Genomic DNA, 5,386 nt, shown 5'->3' with positions numbered 1-5,386 from the left:
GTGCTAGAAAGTTGATTGAAAGATCGTGCCCTGAACTTTGGAAAACCAATTTTTAAAATATCTCATTGAAATAACTGCTCTATTGATTATCGTTTAACTGATAATTAATAGTTAAAATTGTTCTTAGTAAATGCGAAATGTTTACATACTTTTGTTGTACATTATGATATTTAAAACACTTTCGAAGTAATTAAATATAAAACTACAAGAATAGGCACCGATGGGATTCGAACCCATGATCTCCTGTTTACTAGACAGGCGCTTTAACCAACTAAGCCACGGCGCCATTTTCTTTCTTTCTAGTATACCTCAATATATATAAATTATATGCGTTTAGTTTTCTATTTTTGAGGTGAGAACAAATAATTATATTTTTTCATTTCCATCACCTCTCCATTATAGTATATAGTGTTGTTTTCTTTCATCTGGTGTTCGTATAGTTACTTGTGTGGTTGGACCAACAATCTATATTGAGCTTGAAAGTTAAACTCTTCATATTCGAGATGTTGAGTGTATTTCGTCACCTTTCACATTGATGATTTACGACAAAATAATTTTTGATAATTTTATTTTATATTTTTAAGTCGAAGGATGAAGGATTTGGTTATATCTATAGACTTTGATTCATAAATTTTGTAGGATAGACTGGAAAATAATTTATAATGGATTCATCCAATTTAAACATCTGAACCCAGTCGACTTATTTAATTCAACCAATTACTTAATACTGTTGCGACAGCGGAAGTCACGTGAACCTGGTGGCACGTGATGAATTTCTCGAATGATCATGAATGATCGGGGAGACCCGAGTTTGTTCGAGACGCCCTCTTTTTTAGTATATAAGCATGGCAGTGAAAGCCTGCGACATCGGCATCCAATGAAGAGTGTTTCGGGTAATATACGATTTTGTTTCAAGCTAGCGTGTGAGAGCGAAGCTATCGAGATTGTGAATGCTGTGATTTATAGCGTGTAGTTAAGTTTAAAGTGACGAGCACCGCCCTACTGATTGTGAAATTGCTGTGTGCTAAAAGTTTGTATCCAGGAAGAATAAACTGGTTTAATCAAGAAAGGACTTGTATGCTGAAGTTCCTCAGAAAGAATTTTACCGGAAATTAACAAACAAACAGATACTTAACAAATTGGTGTCAGAGAGTGGGAAGAAAAAAAAAAGAAGATGGAAACGAGAAGTGGCAAATCAAACTACGTCTTGGCAGATTTGATGGCAGCAATACAAGAACAGCAAAAGAAACAAGAAATAAAATTACAACAGTTGTTGGAGGACAAAGAAAAGAAACCAGAAGAACTAGAAAATAAACAAGAGAGACTACAGCAGTGGTTGGAGGAGAAAAAATGAACAAGAAGAGAGACAACAGCAGTGGCAAGAAAACCAACACCAGTGGCAACTGGAACAAGAAAGAAAACAAGAAGTACAAATGGAAATGATTAATAAATTTCAAAGTGAATGAAATACATTAAAGGATGACTTACTATCTTTTACACAGGGAGGATATATTAGCCATTGACCTAATTAGCCCCAGACAACGGGAAGCTCCTTCCAGACCCTGCAGCTAAACCCTAATGCAGATATCTTCAGTCCTGCCAGAAGTCACATTCCAGACATGAGTGTCAGCAATAGGGGAGATCTAGTACGAAAGAAGCCACAGAAATTTGATGGGAAGGCACCATGGGAAGCATACAAAGCACAATTTGAGCTCCTGGCAGAAATGAATGGATGGACAGAGGAGCAGAAAGCAGTGTACCTGGCAACGAGCCTGAAGGGACAACCACTGGATATACTTGGACAGTTGTCAGCAGATGACAGGCATAACTATAGAGCACTGGTAGCTGCTCTAAAAATCAGGTATGGAACCCAAAATCAGTCCGAAGTCTACAGGGCTAGGTTTAGGACTAGAGTCCATGCTAAAGGGGAGAGCCTGCAAGAGCTGGCACAGGATTTGCAAAGTATGGCACACAAGGCCTACCCAACTGCACCACCCAATGTCCTCAAGCTGTTGCTGAAGGATCAGTTTGTAGACGCCTTGCACAGTCCACAACTGAAGATACAAGTAGTGCAAGCACACCCCTCTACTATGCAGGACGCAATGGCCAGAGCTCTCGAATTCAAATCCTACGTTAAGTCCAGCACAGTTACCAAGGTTTGTACAGTCATCAGGATACAAGGCCAGAAAATGGCAGCTTTCGGGGAAGTTTGAGGGACTTTGCTGGCACTGTAACGAACATGGGCACAAGAGAGCTCAATGCTGGCAACTTCAAAACAGGGAAGATGCCAGGGCAGGAAAGGCTGCTACCCAGAAAGGTTGTTGGAACTGTGGAGAGCAAGGGCATATGAGGAGCCAGTGTAAGAAAAATACTACCAATAAGTCAACTTCGGGAAACCAGTAGTGGTTAGTGCTGAGGGACAACCACCAACTCCCATTGTAAAAGTTCCAACAGTTGAGTGTAAAATGGCAAGCACACATAGTGTTTACGTGACAGGAAAGTTGGATGGCCAAATGTGCAACTTTGTTATATATTCTGCATTTCAGCAGATTATGCAGCTTTACGTTCAAAATTATGGCCACTAAAAATCGACGGTTAATCTTCGAAGATATAAGAAATACAATTTACTTTATGTCGTTACTCTGATTTGATCTCAGGCCTAATTTGAAGTTAAAAAATATACACTAAATCTTCATGTAATCGAATTAACAACATAATACAAACTACAAGAATGTAAACACTTAATAAAGTAATGTGGTTTAAAGACAGCATTGGCTTTTAATTCAAAACTGACACGTTTTAGTTTTTCACTGTTTATTTAATTAAAAGACAGAAAAATGAAAGATAACATAACAATGCAACATCAAATATAGGAGCTAGAAATCCCAAAATTCCTATGTGTACAGAAGGTAATTTATCTTAAAATGGTCACAATTCTATAATATTTCTGTGGAAGCATATGCATAGGTGATGAATATTACTTCATTATTTACTTTTACACAAAACTTCAATAGAAATAATCTATATAAATTAGCATATACGTACAGCATTTATTTCCCTTATAATCGCAAGTCGTGAAGCACTGTGATACTTCCAGGTAAAACTGATTCCACTCAGAGTGACAAGTCCGCATAATAACAGGAGATTTGACCGGAGATTTTCTCTGGAGTAATTCTATGCAATATGACTACTGAAGTTGTGATAAATAAAGAAAAAACACAAACATACAATTACAATAAACAATCACTAATTAAAACAGACATTTAAAATGTATACGTAATTTGCCACTTTGCTGGAGAGTTAATTCTAGCCCAATGATCTCTAGTTCCAAAATATCTCTCTAGTTTGTGTTCCAGACTACATCGAGTGAGATCGTGTTTTATACTAAATAATTCTCACGTTAGTTATTTAAATCCATAACGTCCGACTTACCCAAAGCAACTAGCACTAAACACGTTACTGTAAATCATTCCCAATAAGATATAAGAGAAATAATTACCTACGGAGGACACCTGACCTTCAGTGAAAAATATCCCAGTCTAACGTTACGTACCATAGGTGTCCTCACAATTATATTTCCACAAGAAAACGAAAGATTAGCAAAAGGTGAATGACATCGTACAAGGGGTAGCTATGGTGAAAGAAGTTTAACGACATTCTTGACCAACGTAATGTGAATAGAAAACAACACATTTTGAAATTGTCTATATTAATACGGGGAGGTAGACAACACAGTGTGTTTATATACGACAACACTTCACGAAGAAAGTCAAAAGATTTGTTGAATAACTTCCAGATGTTTAGGAAATCTACTGATTAATAAGATCGCTCCTGGCTCCAAAATAAAAATAAACATAAGTGGTAGAACAAACAGTTTTTGGGTAGTAAAAAAAGTGCTTTAAAAAGTTAGATTCAACATTAACTCGAAGGATATTTTGGGTAAAGAGATGAGATTCGTTTTAAATGTTAGTCTTTATAAAAGTGGAAATAAAGTTGAACCTCATATTTAATATCCCATCCATGTGGAACATTTGTGGAAGAGATTATAATTAAACACCATCAGCCTAAAAATTTTCTTAGAGTATTTCATAAATTGCAAGCTAAGAGAGCAATGTTTATCACATGAAAGGTACTTAAATCCAGTGAAACTTGAATTTATTTTCTTGTTTTCAAACGAAGTAGGAATTATTAATTTCAGGGCAAAGCAAGATAACTACACAGAAAGGCACAGATTTGGTTTGCGTGGACTTAGTTAAAAAAAAGACCTTAAAAAAGGGAAAATAAAATATGCATATAAGCGCTGAAAAACAATTAAATTAGAGTGAAGATAGCTTACAAGACTAGATTTGAAAGTACATATTTTTGCTACAAAAGTGATAGTAGTTTGTCCCTGAAGAAGAAAGGTTAACCTTTCGAAAGCGTTTGGGTTATTGGGTTTTTATCATTTTGTATCAAGGCTTCTTGAACCTACGTCTAATAGACAGTAGCTGCCCCTTTCACAGTCAACTCAAGTGGATGATTGTCATACGTAGAAAGGATTAGACTCAACAACATAATCACCTGTCTGCAGCGAACCTTTCATCACATCAAGTTTGTAGGTGTCATGGGAGTTTTGATACAGGATACTCTGAGAAATAGATAAGTGAAGCAACGAGGTAGACGTTGTTCACAAGAGATGAAAGAGCTGTTTCTAAGATTTCTACGTCAGATATTCGGATTATCTCACGACTATGTGCTTGGAGTACTTCTGTGAAGGGTGAACCAGAGTTTTCGGGAAAAGAACTAACAGTGAAACCATATATATAAAGTTGTGCCTTAGTAACAATATCATAGCTTTACAAACGGTTTGGGATAATGACAAATAAAAATACTCTGGTTTAATAAACTATGGTGGAAATGTGCCTGAACAAGTTGAGGAGCTCCGCTTTGAAAACATTCGTCTTTCAAATTTTTGGTTTGACAGAACTGGAAAGCACCTACTGCTTACTTCTTTGTTGATAAAGTAGATAGTAAGGTTTTAAGTCAACTTGCTAGAATATCATCAAACTTCCTTGGTAAAGCAGGTTTTCATACATAGAATGTTATAATTGATGGAGTTTCGGGAATTAAATCCATACTAAAAAATTTGGGTGTTGTAAGCTTGGCAGTTCTGTGAAAGATATTGATGGGTCATTTCTTCATCCTTGGGAAGGGTATGATTTTTGTGGCATGCTAAATGCATTTCATGTGTTAAAATCCTGTACAAATGCCCTTTCAGATTTCACAGGATTCACAAGGCAAGAGAGAAAAATTGAACTGAAGTACTTGCGAAAACTTTGGGAAATCCAAGAACAAGAAGGACCCAGTTTGAGTAATGAATTAGATCTCAAGCATATACAGTGGGATA

At 36.4% G+C, this 5,386-nt stretch overlaps 1 non-coding gene across 1 annotated transcript; it reads right to left on the bottom strand.

Annotated features, from left to right (window-relative positions):
- Positions 1 to 212: 212 nt before the first annotated feature.
- On the bottom strand, positions 213 to 286 carry Trnat-agu. Its single transcript has one exon. It is a non-coding gene; the product is annotated as a tRNA-Thr (tRNA).
- Between the last annotated feature and the right edge of the window lie 5,100 nt (positions 287 to 5,386).

The sequence above is a fragment of the Limulus polyphemus genome, unplaced genomic scaffold (genome assembly GCF_000517525.1).
Source record: "Limulus polyphemus unplaced genomic scaffold, Limulus_polyphemus-2.1.2 Scaffold2565, whole genome shotgun sequence".
Lineage (NCBI taxonomy): Eukaryota > Metazoa > Arthropoda > Merostomata > Xiphosura > Limulidae > Limulus > Limulus polyphemus.
The sequence above is the reverse complement of the archived record's forward strand: the minus strand, read 5'-3'. Positions and strand labels throughout refer to the sequence as shown.